The sequence below is a fragment of the Sorex araneus genome, chromosome 9 (genome assembly GCF_027595985.1).
Source record: "Sorex araneus isolate mSorAra2 chromosome 9, mSorAra2.pri, whole genome shotgun sequence".
Classification (NCBI taxonomy): Eukaryota; Metazoa; Chordata; class Mammalia; order Eulipotyphla; family Soricidae; genus Sorex; species Sorex araneus.
Genome location: NC_073310.1, coordinates 66,082,264 through 66,104,227, shown reverse-complemented (window position 1 = coordinate 66,104,227; position 21,964 = coordinate 66,082,264). Strand labels below are relative to the sequence as shown.

The 21,964-nt window shown below is 41.9% G+C and overlaps 1 pseudogene; it reads left to right on the top strand.

Annotated features, from left to right (window-relative positions):
• Nucleotides 1-19,457: 19,457 nt before the first annotated feature.
• Nucleotides 19,458-20,343, top strand: LOC105942823 (uncharacterized; annotated as a pseudogene).
• The last annotated feature ends 1,621 nt before the right edge of the window (nucleotides 20,344-21,964 follow it).

Sequence of the window (21,964 nt, the reverse complement as noted above, 5' to 3'; positions counted from 1 at the left end):
GAGATAGGGACAAAGAGGCCACTAAACACCCCCAGTTCTGACAAACAGAAGCGTTCCTATCCATTCATCAAGTGTGTCTCTGTGTTAGGAAATACAGTTCCCTTCGGTGTCACTCAACAAGAGTCCACCCAGCTGTGCAGCTAAATGGTTTCCTAGCAGCCCTGGTGATGTGGTCCTGGTCAGGCACACTGGTGCCCAGCGCCTTCAGGACCACCCTCTAGTCCTGACACATGCATATCCTCAACCCTTGACCCCTGAGCTCTCACCCCATCTCACCCCCCATGCTGCTTTTGGTTTTGTTTTCCCCTGGAGGATTTCCCTTCATTTCACAGGAGCTTAAATGTGGCCCTTGCTATATTTCTTCAGCACCTCTCTCTGCCTTAGAGTTTGATTTATCTGTTGTTTTGTTGGAACTATACCCAGGGGGACTCAGGGGCTACTCTTGGGCTAGTGCTCTGGGCTAGTGCTCCCAGAAGTTCTCAGGGGACTATGGGCTGACAGAAATCAAACCCAGGCCCTTAGGCATACAAGCGAGTGCTCTTCCAGCCCTGCAATTGGAGTTTTATGAAGTTTCATAATATGCCACATTGCCATAAACAAAAGTATATTCATCAATTGAAGTGAATCATGATATTGTTCTTATATCTTTAGATTACCATCATCTTAGGACCTCAACGATTGTCTCATCTCCTAAAAAGCATACCTTCTGGTTCTAAAAGATATTGCCCATCCCATTCTTATATTGTGGTGGTGGAAAACTGCAAGAACTTTAGTTATATCCAGGAGCAAAACAGTTTTTTGTTAATTTACATTAAAATGATTGAAATTTTAATGCCATATGATTTAAAACCTTTTATTTTCTTCATCTAAATTCAGAAAGTTACCACACATCCTCTGTGTAATTATTCAGTGTCCCTTGACATTTTTTAAAAATGCCACCTAGCTATTCATGCTAAGCATATTGTTGCTTAAAGAAAAGAACGTGTTGAATGTCAAGATCCTGATGATCTAAATAATATGACATTGACTATTCTGTGTAATTGCTGTTGAAGCCAAATTGGTCAGATCATTTATTCAGAGACTGTCATAACTGTTTTCAGTTTCGTGATGGTACCAGCCATCAGCACAACTCATCAGATAGAGATATGCCAAATTAAGGATGGTATCGAGACAAGGGGACGCAAAGGCCCAGTGCCGTTCAAAGAACACTGGGGGTTGGAGAGAGGAGTGGAAGGTGTGGTGTGTGCAGAAGGGGAGTGAAGACGTGAGTGAGTTTCCGTGGCTTCTCAGAGGCAGAGTTTAGTGGCTTGGCTTCCTCCTCCTAGGCAGGCCGAGTCAGGAGGAAGGTTAGCAGTTGTGTCTTAGTGTCTTAGAAGGTCAGTGTCTCTGCTGGGGCCAGCAGTCTCTTAATCCACAGGTCCAAGTCAGATTTCCAACTTTGAAAAGTCTACATGAGTAGGTAGGGAATGATGAAAGACTGCGTGTGTGGAAGGTGGGTTCTCTGGGCCCAGGGGACTGCTTCCAACCAGGCCTTCCCTGCAAAGCTAAGGCCCAAACATGCCAAGGACGCGGTGGTGTTCAGGCTCTGTGCTGTGAGGGGCCATGAGGAGCATGTCAGTCATTCAGGGAGCCTGCAGGGTTGCACCAGTTCTCAGGGGGCTGAGTGAACATGATGGGCATGTGAGCTACCCACTGTACTACCTCCTGGCCCTGATGAGAGCTTTTCTGTTCCTTTTGTCAGGGGTCCCATGAGTTATAAAACTGAGGTCAAATTGAATCTTAAGGAACGTGGCAAGAGGCAGGGCAATAGGTAGGGGCAGGAGGTGGTGCTGTGTAGTGATGAACTCCTTGGGACGTGTGGAGCATGTGATGGGTATTAGAGCAGTTAAGACCCGACTTTGGAAGTGGCCCAGAAGTGAAGCCTCCCAAGAGGGGTGTATCTGGGCAAAGTTGGCAAGAACAGGGTGTCAGCCAGCACCAAGTGTTTGGCCTTGAGCCTCACTCAACCTCCCGGTCACATGAGCCCTAGACTCAGAAATTGTCGCATACACTTAGCAAGTCATCCTAGCTGCAGCATCTAGCCTTGATTGGACTGGACTGGGGCAAAGCAGAGTTGGAGAGGTGGCCAGCCAATAGTGCTGGACTTCATGTGACTGGACTTGCTTGTAAGCCGAGACCCTCTATAAAATATATGTGTATTGGGCAATTAGTGAATAGCCTTCAGCCGCTCCCAGAGGGTATTTCTCCAAAAGCCCATCATCCTTCGCCCCACATCTGCCCGGACCCAGTGCACAACATGTCTGGGCACCACTGGGGGAAAACTGTCCCAACATCTGGCGCCCAACATAGCACGGGATCAGTAGAATTTGGTAGACTCATTACGTTTATTCAGTGCAGGCCGTTTCGATAGCATAGGCAGCTCATTCCATCTTTGCTTACCTGTTAGAGGAGGAAGATTTAGTAATCTATTGTCATGATAGTGGTGGCAAGGCAAATATCATAGATGAATTTGTTTCTAAAATAAAATATGATTTTGATAATGACCACAGTGTGTTCTTATATATTAAAGAAAAATATGATAAGGATTATTAGATAATATAGTCTTAATAAATGGAGTGTATTTTCATTAGCAGCTCCTCAGGTTTTTAATAAGAACCAATTTGTGGGAGCTGATCTTATATATCTTACAATAATGTTATAAAAAGTCCATTTTCTTTCGATTATATTGCACGATTTATGCTTTTAAAGATTTTTGCCACAATTTTCTTTGCTTCTCGCAATTGTTTTAAATTTATGTGTGAAGCTAAAGTTGTACAATAGAATATTCCTTTAGAAGTTGTATTCAGAGCTTCCTGGAAGGTCTTCCAATCCACAGGCCTATGTAAACAATTAATAATCAGCTCTGAAGCAGATGGGTGAAGGCGTCTCTTTTCTGGTTATTTAAATGACAAGGATTCTGCCTTGTATCCATCCCAATTGTGACCTCCTCAAAAGGAAACACGTATTTTTATCTGCATGGACTATTTCACATCTCCCCTTTTTCCATTACTTACGAGATGAATTAGTACGTGACCTCCATTAATAATATTCTAGATGGATATTGATACTCATTTTTCAAATCAAAGTCTCATTGTTTCTTGCTAGCAAAGGCAGAACTGTGGCTTTCAAATGACCAGTGTCCAGTTAGTAGGTACGTGATAATATTTGGGGGAAAGGGCAAACTGCTGTTTGCAACAATGGACTTTTCATCCCTTTGTAGTTTTCTGCTTACTGTAGTGAAATACAGAACACAGCTGAGGGTGGAAATTATGCCTTAAGGAGAGCGGACAGGAAACTGGTTTCATTCGAGCTTGTAGGGTTTTTGACGAGCTCAGTCTTACCCTGGGTCCTGAGGAGTCCTGGCACACTGACAGCGGATTTTGTGATTTCTCCTTGCCTTTGCCCATTACTTTCTTCTAAAGAGAGAAATAGATACCAGTCATGCAAGTTTAAAATTATATGTGGGTCATTTGTAAGGTGTTTTTATGTGCAGTGATTGATGCAATCACATATTTAATGAATATATAAAGTGCAAGTCACCTTTTGCCATTAGAATGGCATTATCTAATTAGTGTAATTAATAGTGATTAAACCTTGAATAAAGGCCTCTCTGTCACTTATGCCTGTCTTTGTTATCAAAAACAGGTTTCTTTATTCTTGAAAGGTCAGGGAGAGGTGAGTGAATATTTTTCGTTTTGCTATTTCAGATTCTCTAGATTAGGAACTGTATAGTTTGTCCTTCTCTGCCTTTTCTCTTGATACCGTTCTTGATTCTAATGGATATTTCCCAATTAGTTAATAAATATCTAACACTGTATTTGATCATGAAGGAAATGAAAAGGGAGTGTGGAAATCATTTGCTCCGTAATAATTTACAATCCTTTAAAAATTTGTGGTTTTGGGGGGCCACCCTGGGCAGTGTTGAGGGCCTACCCCTGCCTCTGCACTCGGGCTCACTCCTGGAGGGCTCCTATGTAGGTGCTGGGGATTGAACTCGAGTTGGGGCCATGCTAGGCGTGTGCCATGTCCACTATGCTGTGGCTCCAGCCCCAATAACTTACATTCCAGTCATGAGAGAAGAAACATTGAAGCTTGTAGCTAAAATGCGCACCATTAAATATGACTTGATGGGACTTAGGAGGGCAATAGGTTCGTCTGTGTGCTGCCTCCCCATCCCACTTGTTCCTGCTCACACACTGCCCTGTCCAGACTCTCGGGAACCCCTGAAACAGCTGAGCTTGTCCACAGTCAGCTCCCGTCGGCTTCCTGAGGAATCTGTTCTCCCCATACGGTCATGGCAATCACTTCCTCTGGCCAACAAAAGTCAAACCAGAGCAGAAATGACTGCTGGTGTCACTCTGCTCTGCGGTACTTCATCTTGTCACCTCTCCAATGTGGTTTTTAATGACTTACCAGAAGAATCCTACTCCTTGTACCGCTGTAACCCCCATTTCTGCCTTGCAAATTTGTCACGGTGAAAGAAAATTTGACAATAAAAGTAGAACTCCAGCCTTACAGCAAGGATGTTGTGTTAACTAGAGTTGCTCTACCTCCAAGCTCCATCGGTGACAGAAAGGCCCGGCTTCTGATTCCCAACTCCACCCTCCTCTGTGTGATGATGCTGCTTTTGTTCCCACATAAGAATATCTGAAACTAATGCTTAATAAACAAATATAAGATTATAGCAACCTGTCACCAGGTGGTGACAAAGTCACGGTGGTTCCTAGTTGAAGCCATCCTAAAGGGCCAATTCCAGGCACACCCGAAAACCTGAACACATGTACACAAATGTACATAGACATAAAACATCAGATTCCTTGGAGCCACTTTCTGTTCCACATGCTGGACGGACACTCAGACCAGAAGAGAAACTTTATTCTCTTCCTTCTCACGCCCCTTTGCAGATGTTCCCCTTCCTCACGCCCCTACCAGGGGACCTTTGTCATGCACCCCTTTGGGGATTAAAATGTGTTCAGAAGCTTGACCTCCTTTTCCCCCTCAGTTAACAGCATGGACTCTTAGATTCTTATTAAAAATTTCTTTCTTTTCCAAAGGAGGAAAAAAGTTCAACGACTACATCTTTATTCAAACTTTCAGACAAGTTAAAATTTCATGGCTAGGACTGATGGAAGAGAAGAAATTAGTTTCTCATGTAGGTCTCCTTAATGGGTCATTTTTCCATTGCTTCCGAACTTCTCTCCTACCCTTTCGTGCCGTTGGTATATGTGCTGTCTTCTCGGAGCCCACAGCATCTGGGCTCCAAATCTTTGCAGTGAGTATATTTCCTGCTAGTCAGAACTCCACCTTCATTTAGGCGTAACCCAGATGTTGCGTAAAGTAGCACTGTCTTCCCATTGTTCATTGATTTGCTTGAGCGGGCACCAGTAACCATTGTGGGACTTGTTGTTACTGTTTTTGGCATATTGAATACGCCACGGGTAGCTTGCCAGACTCTGCCGTGTGGGCAAGATACTCTCATTAGCTTGCTGGGCTCTCTGAGAAAGGCCGAAGGAATCGAACCCGGGTCGGCCAAGTGCAAGGCAAATGCCCTACCCGCTGTGCTATCTCTCCAGCTCACATAAAACCCACATAATATTTCTCCTGCCATCCTGCAGTTTGGAACAGTTCCCCGTCCATGGGCTGATTATCAGTTCATTCAATTCTTTATGGCATTTCTGCACAGCTCAGCACTGTACCTGCTCTCAGTTCTAGCCACCGTCTGCTACACTGAAAACATCTTAGAGCATAGACTGAGCTCTTTCTCTCCAAGCGGCCTCTATTTGACCACAGCTCACGGCCTCTGGTGCCATCCCATTTCCTAAACTAACATCCGAACATCCGAACTGAGTTATAGGTACAAACATGGTAAAGGAATAAAACTTAACAATTGTGAGCAAATTGATAGATTTTTTATTTTGTTCTCTCTACCCTTCCCACTGTTGCTCACACACACACACACACACACACACACACACACACACACACACACACCTCTGCCTTCAGGGCACGCACATTTGGTTGCAGAGCTCCCCAGGGCCTGTGGTCATTTTGTGGGCACTGGCCCAGTCTCACGCTCCCTGGCTTGTGCTCACACACATTTGGCATGTGGCGACTGTCAGGGGTCACTGCTCGCCAGAGTCAGCACTCCTGACTCAGTGCTCACTTCCCTTTTTGGCTGGAAAGCTCACCAAGGGTCACATCCTTCAGTGATGGTGCTTGGACCCACTTGTCTACAGTGTAGCCAGAAATTGCCTCTGTTGGCAGTCCCAGAGCTACCAGGCATAAACCACTGACCTAGTACACTTGGGTGGTAGGTGGGATCGAACTCACAGCCTCAAGCTGGCAAGGAGGCCTGCAGCAACTGAGCCTTCACCAGCCCTCCAGAAGACTTTAATTCATGCACACAGTTCAAAACAGACTCAAGGACTATTTGCTGTTTTGCACATGTCAAACTCTTACGGAGGAGATCATGAGGAGGAAAGAAATTCCTTTAGGCTCAGGTTAATGAGAATATTACTAATAACTTTGTGAACGGGAGGTTAGAGCAGACTGTTTGAACTGAGGTCAATAAGACAGAAGCATGAGGGGAGAGTTTGGGGAGAGACGCAGAGGGAAATAAGCACAATAGGGCAGGTTAAATGGAAAGAGCAAAAAATCGAGATTATAGACATAAATTGATATGTGAAATAAATGACTAAGGGTAAGCTGAAAAAGCTGGAATTACACATGGGAGATAAGTTGGGAGCAAGTGAAAGATTCAAGAGAAAAATTACATGAATTGAGTGGGAGAAATGTGTGATTTTACAGTAAAGCACTAAGTGTATCTGTGTGAAAAAATCCTATGCGGCTTCAAAAAAATAAAGTTCTCTTAATAAAAATGTGAACAATCACACATAGAAAATGATTCATTTCCGAATGAAGGGTGAGGCCCGTTTCCTAGCAGACATCTCAGTAGGCTGACCTTTGTAGATTGAAGAACAAATAGGAAATGCCAACAGGGCGTCCACAATCAGCACAAAGGGAGGCAAAGTTATTGTGAGAGCCACAGATGTAAGTGGCTATTGTGCAAAAACAGCCTCGAAATGACCTGAACCATAAAACTTGTAAAAATGAATTCTAGGGATGGTTGAAAATGACTAAAAGAATATCCCTTTGCACTGTGAAAGATTTTAAGCCTGCTGAAAATCAAAGAATCTCTCTCAATGGAGTTTTAAAGTTTTCTTATTACTAAATATGTATTTGATTTTTATTTAAAAGTTATATATTATATTAGGATAGTAACAGTAACGATAGGTCTCATTCTCCTGACCCTGAAAGAGCCTCCAATTGTTGGAAAGATAAGTAAGGAGAGGCTGCTAAAATCTCGGGGCTGAATGTAATAGAGACGTTACTGATGCCCCTTTGAGTAAATCAAAAAACAACGGGATGACTATATAATATAGTGATACTATATTTGGATAAGATTTCTCTTGAAGAGAGATAAAAACAATAAGATAACAGATAAGATCAATCTTGTTGGTGCAGGAATCTTATATCCTTGCAAATGACATAAACATCTGTTTAATTTTGCTTTTTGTGTTCGTTAAACCTGAGTAGTGTGTCCTATAGGCCACCGTGGTTGGGTACCACTGATGTAATTATGTCTCCTGTAGCACCAAGCTTTCCAGGAATCCTCATTTAGTTTGATCTTGCATTATTAGTATTTTTGCTTTGTAAGGAGTGCTTTCAGTACATGCCTTGTAAATTTACTTTTAAAAATGTTTTTATTGAATCACAGTGGAATACACAGTTAGAAAGTTGTTCATGATTTGGTTTCAGTCATGCAATGTTCCAACACCCATCCCTTCAGCAGCGTACATTTTCCACGACCACCATCCGCAGTTTCCCTCTTGCACCCCCACCTCAGCCTTCTGTAGCAGACACTTTCTCTCTCCCTCTACTCTCTCTCTATTTCTCCTTTCTCTCTCCTCTTCCCTCTCTCTCTTCCTCCTTTCTCTCTCTCTTGCTCACTTACTCTCTCTTACACACGCATACACTTTCTCTCAGCATTATGGTTTGCAATAAAGGTACTAAAAGGTTCTCATGTGGACCCCTGTGCCTCCTTTCAGCCCTCAGTTCATTTTCAGCTACCAGGGTCACTGTGGACTTTTCTCTCCTAACTACCCTCCCCGCTCCACCACTTGTAGCAAACTTCCAACTGGGGACAAGTCCTTCTGGTCCTTGTTTCTTTTGAGTTTTTAATCAATGTATTTTTTGAAGTTTATTGGGTGAAGGGGTTAGGCCACACCATATACCATCTAGTATTATACATAATAACCACGATTAATTATTTCTTGAACACTTATGTTTGAATTCTGTTGAGTACAATGTTATTGCATATAGTTAAGTGCTATAATATAGCATATCACATAGTACATATAGTATAATATGCCATCTAGTATAATATGATAGCCACAATTAGTTATTTCTTGAAAACATATGCTATATCAATGTGTTTGAATTCTGGTCAGTACAATAATATTATTGCACAAAGTTAAGTGCTAAAAAGCCTCTTTCTGTGGCTTCACACACACTCCAGTAAAGTGGATGAGACACTCTATAATTGCACAGTCATGTTTAGTGAGGTCCCACCTATTGGCCCATTAAACTTTTGTCTGTTGAACCCAAATTTAGCAGCTGTCATGTCATTTTGTATATGCTTCACTGATTCTCAGAAAAAAAATTACCTCTCTTTAGTGTTCTTCATTCAAAATTATCATCCTTCCTGACATATAGTATATACTTTGAATTTTAAGTGAGTGAATTAGAGAATATGAATTAGAAGGAGCTTGAAAAGTTCGTTTGAAATTTATTTGCTACTTTAGAAATATCAAATAACGTGATATCAAATAGGTTTGATAGCAAATATATTTGAGCTATTTACATTCCTTTGTATCAGTTATGTAAGATAATAGGTATTATCTGTTATCTATGATGCAGCTATTATAGATGCAATATGTAGCACTGTAGCACTGTCATTCCATTGTTTATCGATTTACTCGAGTGGGCACCAGTTATGTCTCCATTGTGAGACTTGTTACTGTTTTTGGCATATGAATACACCACGGCTAGCTTGCCAGGCTCTGCCATGCAGGCAGGATCTCTCTGTAGCTTGCCAGGCTCTCCAAGAGGGGTGGAGGAATGGAACCCAGGTCGGCGGAGTGCAAGGCAAACACCCTACCTGCTGTGCTATTGCTCCAGTCCTTGTATGTTAATAGTACCTCCAAAGCATCACACTCTAGCAAACCTCTGCTAGTGCAATAACAAAACAAAATCAAACCCACATAGTACAGACTACTGGGTACAGAATTTTTAAATGACCCACAGGGGCAAAATTATCCTCAGACAAATCTTCTGATGCATCTGATCAAATTTAAAACTCAAAAGATCAAGCAGTTTCCAAATAACTTAGCAAAACCTAAGAATATATTTTGAATATAAAATTATCCAGAACCCAATAATAATAAATCCACAATATCTGTCAACTAGTCAAAAATTAACAAGCATGCAGAGAAGCAAGAATATGTGACACATAATGAAGAGAAAAATAAATCAATCAAAACTGCACTAGAGTTTCTTTTTTTTTTTTTCTGTCCAACATGTAATGAGCTTGGAAGCCATTCCAATCCTCAAAAACAAGGAGAGAACTAAGCAAGCTGAAAAATAAACAAGTCTTTTTATATTCATTAGAGAACTGAGGTCAGTAGGCAAATTTTTGCAGCCAAATTGGAGAGATAGGTGAATACGCAGAACTAGAGCCTGTAGAGCAGCAGTCCATGGAAACCCACTGCAGAGCCAGTACCAGCAGCCTATTTTCCAGGACATCATGTCCAGGTTTTCACAAAATAATTGCCAGCATAAATTGAAAGAAAAACACCATTTGAAGAGACAGCAATCATCAGAACCAGGTATGGCAGATATCTTGCAATTATCAGGCCCAAATTTTAAAATAACTTAGGCTGTAGCACTGTAGCACTGTCATCCTGTTGTTCAACGATTTGCTCAAGCGAACACCAGTAACATCTCCATTGTGAGACTTGTTGTTACTGTTCTTTGGCATATCAAATATGCCACAAGTAGCTTGCCAGGCTCTGCCGTGCGGGTGGAATACTCTCCATAGCTTGCTGGGTTCTCCAAGAGGGATGGAGGAATCGAACCCGGGTCAACCACATGCAAGGCAAATGCCCTACCCACTGTGCTATCGCTCCAGTCCTAATGCTAAATTCTATTAAATCAAATATATCAATATAACAAACCAAGCTATATCAATAAATTTTAAATGCATCAAAATACATCAAGTAAAGGGCAGAGATTACAAAAGATGGGAATAGACTTGTGAAAAATAGAGCCCACCTGTATACTGTCTATAAGAACCCGCTTCAGTTGAAATATACAGATTAAGAATAGTGGTGAAAAGAACATACTATTAACACATATTCACCAGAAATGTGCATGTAATACTACATTATTACTTAGAAAGGATAAAAATAAATTTCAAAAATTAAAAATCAAGAATCCTTGATAATAGTTATATGTTTACCAAGAGGGATGGTGGCTATACCATATTTATACTATCAAAAGTAAATTGGAATAGTTACATTAATTTTGCATAGAGTCAATTTCAGAGAAAGGAAAATTATCAGGAAAAAATATGCTCATTAAATACTGAAAAAGGAACTAACTTACAATAAATCTGACAATGTGCAGGTGCCTAACAAGAAGCATTAGATATGCGCTGAAAATTGAAAGATAAAACTATATGAAGTTGCAAGTCTATATGAACATCAGCAAACATAAATGATTTTCATGTAGCGGATATCTCTGCAAAATCCTTTTGCTGTTGCTGTTTGGTAGAGATTCCTGGTAGCGTTCAGGATTACTCACAGCAGTGACGGGGGGAATCAAACCCAAACGTCTCTCATGCAAAGGGAATGAAGAGCCAAAGTTGCCAAAAGTAGGCAAGAAAGTTTGAAGGCCTCACGCTCAGACCTTTGAACTCTCTTGCCAACTCTAACTTTGCAAGATATTCCCATACTTACATATTATATAAGTGATTGGTATTTTTTAAGCAGCTCTTAATTCTAAGAGTAAGGAAACAACTCAGTTGAAATGGTGGCCAAAACAACATCAGAGATCACCAATGCAAGTGAACATACAGAAAGATGCTTAAGATCAGATGCTATCAAAGACCACAGTTTAAAACATTAGTGACCTGTTGTATTACATCTTTGGGAGTGATTGAAATCTGCAGCACCGACAGAACAAACTCAGGGGCAGAGGAGAAGCACTGAGAACTCTCATTAGCATTAGCAGGAGAGTCAAGTGGTAAACCACTATGGAAGATACTCTGGCCGTTTCTTATCAAATTAATGATGTTTTCCTACACTTTGACAAACATGCTCATTGGGGTTTACCTGACTTGAAATTTTACATCCACACATAAACATCCACGTGATGTTTATTGAAGCTTTGTTCACGTTTCCTAAAGCTTGGACTTACCAAGATGCCTTTTGGTAGGTGATTAGACAAAATGTGCTATATCCATTCAGTATAACATTATTAGCTGCTAAAAAAAATAGTTTAAAACAAGTGAATTAGTATTAGGTAGTTCTCAAATTTAATGAAAACTAGCAATGCATAGATTCAAGAAGTTCAGTAATTTCAAAAGAGAAAGGAATATGAATAAAACAACAGGAAGGCACAAATTAACAGGAGTTCTTGAGACTAGCACAAAGAGGAAAATTTGAAGGCAGGCAGAGCAGAAAGGCATTATGTACAGGTGAGAGGATAAACTGAATCCAAGGTTAGACTTCCCTTAGGAACCAAATTAGAATGAGCAGAACCAGTGACACACAAAAGAAAAGCTGCTGATTGCTCTAAAACGCTCAGTTCATGGAACTGTCTTTCAATAGCCAATATAAAATAAAGAAGACACTACTAGGCAAACAAAAGCTGAAGAAACTCGTCAGATTTATACTACCTACAAATAACAATAACTTCTCAGGTAGAAGAAAAATATTACTAGATATATTATAATATTAAGACCGTTCGAGAAAATTGACAATCAACAGGATGGTGATATTATAATAGTAGGAATGATACTAGATATAATACTAGATTTTTCTCATATACACTAAGGAAAAAGACCTCAAAAATGATTTTAAGATGTCAGTAAATATTTTAAGTTTTTTTTCTTAAAAATACTTTAAAAGAATGATCTAAATCAAAAGTATCACAGTGCTTAAGATTTTTAATAAACATTGAAACAAAATGTATGATTAAAATGGGACAGAAGTGAAGAGAGAGGGAATGAACACAGATTTACAGTTACTGTAGTATACATTAGAAACATGATATATTATAGTACCTGACTGTGATAAATTAAAAGTGTATTTTATAAACCCTAAACTAGCCAGTAAAGAAGATATATCTAATAAACAAACCAATGAGATAAAATAAAATCACAAGATCACTCAAGCAAAAATGGAATAAAATTGAAAAGCAAAATAAATTACAGATGACAGATTTAAGTCTAGCCATATTAGCAGGCATATTAAATGTTAAAGGTACTAATATGCCAATTAAAAGGCTGAGGTTGGGGCTGGAGTGATAGCACAGTGGGTAGGGTGTTTGCCTTGCATGTGGCCGACCCTGGTTTGATTCCCAGTATCGCATATGGTCCCATGAGCACAGCCAGAAGTATTTCCCAAGTACAGAGCCAGGAGTAACCCCTGTTCATCATCGGGTCTGGCCCAAAAAGAAAAAAAAAAAAGGCTGAGGTTCTTACATTGTATTAAAAATCTCAATTAAGTGCTGTCTATAAGAAATCTATTACAAGTCTAAAAACCCAAGTAGGTTTTAAAAATTATGAATATGTATCTATGTATGTGTAGATATAATGCTAATACTAATATTAGCATTATATTAGCATTATATTTTAATTCAAATATAAAAATGAAGTGGAGAGATATTGCATACTTGTCTTGCAGGTGACCAGCCCTGGTTTGACTCCCCGGCCCCACACATGGACCCCTGAATTCCTCCAGGAGTGATCCCTGAGCACAGAGCCAGGAGTCAGTCCTAACCAGGCATGGCTCCTCTTAAGTAGTGGAAATTCAATAGTACTGTCACAAAACAATAGATTTCAGAGAAAAAAAGTCATACCTAACTTTGTATTTGTTTAGGATAAAATGAGTCAAGGATAACAATGATAGATACATACATATCTATCTAATAATTTGAAGCCCAAACTGGTGGAATTGATAATAGGAATATACAAGTTTTGATTAGAGTCAAGAATTACAAAAGCTGGGCTGGAGCAATAGCACTGCGGGTAGGGCATTTGCCTTGCACAAGGCCAATCAGGGTTCAATTCCCGGCATTCCATATGGTCCCCAAGCACCACCAGGAGTAATTCCCGAGTGCATGAACCAGGAGTAACCTCTGTGCATTGCCGGGTGTGACCCAAAAAGCCAAAAAAAATTACAAAAGCTGTCTCAGCAATTGATTGAGCAAGAAGACAACACAAATCAATAAAATCCCAACAATACTATCAATAAAGCAAATGAAATATTTTTTGAAACAGTCAAGTCAGAGACAGTAGAATGTGCGTGCTCTGAAGTGCACTCATTGAACCTGCAATATCCATAATGCAATTATCTTCTATGTATGCCATATTAAAATTAAGTAATAATCAGTGATGAACAGATGTATAGAAATCTCCCAAATTTTTGAGGATTAAATAATATACTTCTGTAGAGCGAGTGAAGAAGCAAATCAGTAAGGAAAATCAAATATATTTGGAGTGGAAATACATAAAAACATAGCACATAAACACAGATCTTTCTCGGGCAACTCAGAGAAGCGATCACCAACTACATTGTAGTCGAAGGCCATGTGGGGGAAGGGAGTTGCGGGCTGAATGAGGGCTAGAGACTGAGCACAGCGGCCACTCAACACCTTTATTGCAAACCACAACAGCTAATTAGAGAGAGAAAACAGAAGGGAATGCCCTGCCACAGTGGCAGGGTGGGTTGGGGGGGAGATGGGATTGGGGAGGGTGGGAGGGACGCTGGGTTTACGGGTGGTGGAGAATGGGCACTGGTGAAGGAATGGGTTCCCGAACTTTGTATGAGGGAAGTATAAGCACAAAAGTGTATAAATCTGTAACTGTACCCTCACGGTGATTCTCTAATTAAAAATAAATAAATTATTTTAAAAAAATCCCAAGCTGTTCCTAGGGAACAAATACAGGACAGCATGACATGTAAATTTATTTATAATTCTCTTTTGAATTTTTTACATATAGCATCTCCGAAGGACTGGAACAATAGCACAGTGGGTAAGGCATTTGCCTTGCACACAGCTGACCTGGGTTTGATTCCTCCTTCCCTCTCGGAGAGTCCGGCAGGCTACCAAGAGTATCCTGCCCACATGGCAGAGCCTGGCAAGCTACCCGTTGCGTATTCAATATGCCAAAAACAGTAACAAAAAATCTCACAATGGAGACGTTACTGGTGCCCGCTTGAGCAAATTGATGAACAACGGGATGACAGTGCAGTGCAGTGCTACAGTATCTCCAAAAAATAGTCTAAAATAGTAACTGCTAAAGAACTTATGAGTGAAACTTCAGCAAGTCTTAAAGAGCTAAGTTGGAAGTAGCTTGATTTGTGATCATCATCATCAAGTGGAATAAAAGGATAGCATCAGAACATCATAAAAAATCCCCACTAAAACCTTATGATAATATTCATACGTCTTTAGTAAGATTTAGTGGTAGTTTTCATGGCTTAAGTTACATAAAAATATGAAAATTGCCCACCCAGATGAGACCCTGAGAGGCCCCACATGAAAGCCTCCTCTGCTCCTGATCAACCATAATCCCAGATGTCCACTAACTAATTTTGGAACCCAGTGGCTTCTTGAAGAAATGTCTCTATACTGTGAACTAAGCTATGACCCTATGCTACCACGGGAGGGGAAAGGTTTTTCTCCCTCGGCCTTTCCTTTTGGAGGCGCCAGCAGCGTGGTCACCGCCATCTTTTAGAGCCCACTAAACAGAGGAACAAGCTTGTGGCGACACGATTTCTGGCAGAAATTTCTCTGGACTTAATTACCAAAATGCCAGAAATCCTATGATCTTCATTCTCAGCAATAGAAAACAAGTTATCAAATGATGCCTATTTGGCAGGTCTGATTGTTGGGGGGAAACTCCAAATAATAATAGTGTGTTTTCTGTTGAAATAGTGAATGTAATCAAAGTAAAGAGTAAAGTGAAAAATCATCAGCCACACAGGCGGGGGGCGGGGCATGGGTGGGATGGGACTTATACTGGGATTCTTGGTGGTGGAACATGTGCACTGGTGAAGGGATGGGTGTTTGATCATTGTATGACTGAGACTTAAACCTGTAAGCTTTGTAACTTTTGTCATGGTGATTCAATTAAAAAATAATAATAATAATAAAATATGCTCTGGATTAGCAAAAAAAAAAACACAGATCTTTCTCAAATTAGAACGGGATTCCATCCTGGTAAATTCATGGAGTTGAAAATACCAATTTCGAAAGTGGAGTTAATAAACTTAACCTAACCAAACATGGTAAGAGCCCAGTGAACCTTAAACACGCACAGGATACAAAGCTTAACCTACAATCAGGCAAAGTCTTCTAACTCAGAGCCTATTTTATAAAAAAGTATTGGAAGTTGAACACATACTATTTACTACTCTACTAAGAGTGAAGAGAGGGTGCTCTCATTCAACATTTAAAGCCCGGTTCCTCCTGATGCACGTGACTTTTGCACCATTGTGAAGTTGAGAAATCATTAATCAAGTGGTCATAAATTGAGTATCAATTTGTGAGGATCCTCTTACTCTTGGGATGAAAATGATGAAGTACTTAGAGGGAAATTTATGTGAATAAAGATTTATGTGGAAAAAGAGGAGACGTCTCAAACCAATGATCTGTGCTTGAGCCTTAAGACAATCACTGGATGGTTTTCCCTTCTGTGGAGTATAAATAAAACAATAAAAACTGGCAAACAGAAGACTGATTTACTGATTACTCATCTGTAATGATGATGGTTGGTGTTTTATGATGCTGTTCATTATAAAGGAGTAAATCAAAGTGTTCCCTGGGTTCTGATAGACTGTAACAGATGATCCAACCTGATGTTTGGAATTCTGGCTACATAGCCACTTGGTCAGAAGCAAAGGAGGGACCTGGGGTGTGGCTCATCAGGAAAGCCTGAATTTGATCCCTGACCCCACCCACATCCAGGAACTTGCAGCCAGCCACTGCAATTGAAGTGTCTTATTTTAAGGGGCTCTCCACTAACCAGTAAAACTGTAGGGCCTAGTTGTGTTCAAAACAAGTGGAAATTCTGTCATGGGAGTGGGGGATGGGGAGGAGACTACCAATTTTGTGCCAGAAGTATTGAATAGAGGCAATATAGTGTTTTTAATTAGTAAAGGGATGTAATCAATTTCTTTCTGCCAATAAATTTAACATCTTAGAAGCAATGAACATACTCCTTGAAAGGCCTAAGTTATCAATTTGCATTAAAAAAGGTAACACATTAACTGGAAACTCTGGTGTCCCTTCAATAAAAGAAATTTATAGTTTAAAATCTTCATGCAAGAAGAACTTCAGAATCTCACATGACTTAATTTGTGCTTTTTAGCAAATATTGGAGAGCAATTCTGCACAATGCTTTATGAAAATTGAAAAGGGAAGAGCATTTCCCAAATCATTCTGTGAGACCATCGTTACCTTGACATCAAAAATCACTTGAAGAGACTCAAAGAAAACAATGGGTCAATCTCCTTCATGATTTTCTTAAAATTTTAGCATATCAAGCCATATATAGGAAGGATAATAATTCATGTTAGTTCAGTATTAAAAATGAATTGATATAGTTTACCATACTTAAATCTAATCTAGTAAAGAGATGGTCTTGGCCCAGAGAGACAGTATAGGACCTAAGGCATCCTACGTATAGGACCTTGCATTTGACCAACACAGATTTGATCGCCAGCATCACATAGGATCCCCCAAACACCACCAGCAGGGCTGATCCCTGGGAATGAGCCACAAATAAAACTTGAGCACTGTGATTTGTAACCTCAATTTTTTTTTAAAAAAAATAGATTTTTAAAAACTAATTTGACAAAATTTAGCATTTATTCCTGATAGAAATTCTCAATGAAATTGTTCTCTGAGCCTTAGCTCAAATGAAATACCTCTACTTTCCATTTTCATAGTTTCCTATTACTTTGTTCATCATAAAATGTCTCACTTTTGGTTGATTAACTGGCCTTTTAATTACGGTTATGCCTAGAATTTCTGTTATATAGCTGATGTTCAATTGATAGGTCACTAGTGAACTAAAAATTGGGGCTTATGATCTTTTTAACCCAATAATAATTTATAAAGCTAATTCTCATTTTTTATGATCCAGGCAGAGTGCTAAGTGAATTTTTTGCAAACATATGTTTATAACCATCAGATAAGAAAGGCACTGTTATTATAATTTCAGCTTTACAGCTGATGAAATAAAGGCACAGAAATCGCAATACACTTAAGGCTATCTACAGAGTAAATAATAGAAGTTGGGGGACATTGTTGGACAGAGAGATAGTCTAGGGTTTACGGTGCTTGCCTTGCATGTAGCTGACCCGGTTTTATCCCCAGTACTACCCCTAAGCACCGACAGAGGTGATCTCTGAATACAGAACCAGGAAGAAGCCCTGACCACTGCCAGGTCTGGTCCCAAATCAAATATATTTATATATTTGGACTTGAGCCTAGGGATTCTGATCCTGGAGTGCCCATCCTCACCAAGCCACAAATGGAAAAGACACATTAGGGAAAGAGAATGGAGAAGTTGAACTCCAGCCATGAAACGTTTAAACCTGCATGTGAAGCATTCGTCTGCCTACTACATGTTTGTCCTCAATAACATCAGAGAAAAGGCACCGGACCGTGACTAAGGTAATGGGCAAACACCGAGAGCCTTTTATCCTGTTTAACTGGACTAGGAGACGATTCAGCACTGTGTAAAATATCACCTGTGTCTTTGAAGATCTTGAAGTCTCTATGAAACTAGGCAAATTAGAAAATATTTCCCATCTCTCTCTCCTTTCTTGTATTCTGATCTCTTTTTTTCTGTCTTAAACCTTTGAACATTAAGAAGATAAGAAAAAAATCTAGTTTTGATTTTTTGCAGGAAATTGAAATAATTTCTTTCTTTTTGACAATTCTGTAATCGTCAAAATTGCCATTTCAGATTTCAACCTGAGGATTTAGAGTGAAGCAAATAAGCCACATACAGTTAAACATAGATTTTATAACAACCATGTCTGTATCTCTGATTTTTCTTGTCCAAAAAAAGACTTAAGAAATATAGGTCTTTTAAAATAAATACTCGTCTACTGAAATTGTCATCCTAAACACAACTGCTGTCGTTGGTGAGGACAGTAATTTCATTTGCCAACCATTTCTTCTAATACCCTACTGATCTTTTCAATACCGGGTGGCTTACTCGACCGCTCCAGCTTATTATTCAGTTCAATTTTATTGTAGTCTGTTACAGTTTCAGAGTTGAAGGCGAGACGGCGCCGACGCCCGTCGAACCCCGGCGCTCTCCGACCCCGCTCACCGCTCACGGCTCGCTCTGGGGGGCGCGCGGCAGCGGCCAGGCACCGAGTTCGGGTGCAATCCCCGCTGGAACTGTGACGCTCCCCGCTGGAACTGTGACGCTCCCCGCTGGAACTGTGACGCTCCCCGCTGGAACTGTGACTCTCCCCACTGGAACTGTGACGGTCCCCGCTGGAACTGTGACTCTCCCCGCTGGAACTGTGACTCTCCCCGCTGGAACTGTGACTCTCCCCGCTGGAACTGTGACTCTCCCCGCTGGAACTGTGACTCTCCCCGCTGGAACTGTGACTCCCCGCTGGAACTCCGACGGTCCCCGCTGGAACTGTGACTCTCCCCGCTGGAACTGTGACGGTCCCCGCTGGAACTGTGACTCTCCCCGCTGGAACTCCGACGGTCCCCACTGGAACTGCGACACTCCCTGCTGGAACTCCGACGGTCCCCGCTGGAACTGTGACATTCCCCGCTGGAACTGTGACGCTCCCCGCTGGAACTGTGACGCTCCCCGCTGGAACTGTGACGCTCCGCGCTGGAACTGTGACTCTCCCCGCTGGAACTGTGACTCTTCCCGCTGGAACTGTGATGCTCCCCGCTGCAGTGCTGACGTTTCCACCGGCCGCCCTGGGGACAGAGGCGGAGTGGCATCCGCAGGGCGAGGTAAAACTGTGGCGGCGGCCGCAGCATCACCGCCTCCCCCAGCCTGGCGAGCCACAAGGCCGTCAAGCATGGGACAGTCACAGCGACGCTCGCAATGGCTTGTCCACTGCAGGACGCTGTCCTCCAACCACCGGGTGACTCGGGACTCGGCTCAGGTGTCCGACCTGGCGCAGGCCCTACGCCAGGGGTCTCGCTCGCCAACTCTCCCACACCCTCCGGCGCACTCCACCCACCGCGAGGAGGTCACCCTGAGGCCGCAGGTGCCCAGGCGCCGCCCGGAGACGCAGGCAGGTGCGTGTTGTCAGCCTGCGAATTGTCACAGCAGGCTGGTCACCAGGAACTCACATGCCATAGGCTGGGAGCACCCGCAGGGACGATTAGAGATCGCCCCAAAGAAGCCCCTCCCCACCCCAACTGTCAAGCTGCCGGGAGTATCCCGCCCGCACGCAGAGCCTGGCGAGCCACCCGTGATGTACTCAGTATGCCAACAACAGTAGCGGAAATGGGTCTCATTTCCCTACCCTGAAGGCGTCTCCAGCTGAGTTGGGAAGGACGAGAGTGCTCGTACTTAGCAGATGAGAGTGCTCGCGTACTTAGCAGCCCGCGCGCAGGTCGACGGGCGGGAAGGTGCCCAGCAAGCAGCTGCCCACCAAGGCGTCCCGCAAGGGCACGCGGCCACCAGGAGGCCACCGAGCTGCTCACCCGCAGCTGCCGGGTCCCAGGAGGCCACCGAGCTGCTCACCCGCACCAGTGGCTGGTGCGCGAGATCGCGCAGGACTTCAAGACCCACCTGCGCTTCCAGAGCTCGCTGTCCCCGCGCTGCAGGAGGCCTGCGAGGCCGACCTGGTGGGGCTCTTTGAGGACACCAGCCTGTGCGCCATCCACACCAAGCGCGTCACCATCATGCCCAAGGACATCCAGCTGGCGCGCCGCATCTGCGGAGAGAGAGCATAAAGTTTTTGATGCTAAAATCTCTGGGCTGGGGCAAATGCAGACACTACTGGTGCCCGCTGGAGTAAATCGATGATTAAAGGGATGACAGTGCTACAGTGCTATTACAGTTTATAGTCTTTTATTACAACACAATCGTGTTAAAACGTGTGCTATTGATACTAACTTACTTCACCCTACCAGGACACCCCACTTGTCCTTGTGTCCCTTCTAGTTTGGTTCCACTGATTCTCCCCCCAATGTTTGGTAAGTCTGTATTCCAATATCCATGTGTTACCCTTGTCCAGTGCTCTCTATGTTCTTGTTTTGACTCTCTATTCCATAAATGAATGAGACCAAACTGTACTCGTTCCTCTCCCTCTCACTCATTTTGCCCAATATGATATCTTTACGTTTCATTCCCCTTGCAGCAAGCTGCACATTTTCATCTTCCTTACTGTTCCAAAGTTTGACACAACTGTGTTTCAGACTATTGTATAGACTTTCAAAAATCACATGGCAAGTGTGAAATGCAGGAAATTTATTACTACTTAAGGCTTATTAGCTTTAAAACACATTGATACCATCCTATTGGGAGAGCGGGTCAGTTGGGCCAATGGGCACACTAGTATGAACTTACTTTCTGTCCAGCCACTCAGCTGAAATGAACCTGCCTACTTAGTGAACAAGGATTTGTCAATGTCACTGTTACTGTCATCCCGTTGCTCATCCATTTGCTCAAGCAGGCATCAGTAACATCTCCATTGTGAACTTGTTGTTACTGTTTTTGGCATATTGAATATGCCACGGGGAGCTTGCCAGGCTCTGCCGTGCAGGCAAGATACTCTCAGTAGCTTGCAGGGCTCTCCGAGAGGGGCTCTCTGACGGGGGCAGAGGAATCAAACCTCAGGAGTCTGCCGAGTGCAAGGCAAATGCCCTACGGCTGTGCTATTAGCATTTGTCAAGCATTTGTCAATGTACTGAGGTGAAATGTGTGCCCCACCATATCTATACAACACAACAATAGTTGAGTGTGCAAAGTGAAAAGTAGAATATTTTCAATAGTTAAAACAAGAGAGCTGACAAATTTGCTTGAGATACTCCAAAGAAACTTTGCTGGAGATCTAGATGGTACAATTCCATCAGACAAGGCATTTTTGGGAATGTGGGCTTGGGTGATAAGCAAAAGCTTCTCCCTTTAGACATTGCTTAGAAACCATAGTACTTGATATGAATGGAAGGAATGGGAAATATGGCTAATGCTGGTATTTCTGAACTGACAAAGAACACTGGGGAAAAGCTGTTTGTCATTAGAGAAGGTTTGTGCTAACCCGGTAGATCAGTTTTTGTGAAAGCGAAGCCTAGCAAGGTAACACTAAGAGGCTGTAATTTCAGAAAGAGAATAGTGGAGTTAGGAAAAACACATTACGTGAAATCATATTAACATCCTGGGAGAATGTACAGTTATCCTAACAAGACATTGATTGATTATGAACATGGAGAGGTATTTAAAGTGAATAAAATGGGAATACTTATCATATAAGAACTACTATAAAAATAGAATTAATTTGATAGTCTATGCCCTCAATAAAAAGCTGTTAAAATTCACATATGCCATTTAATTTTATTGGTTCAAAATTATTAA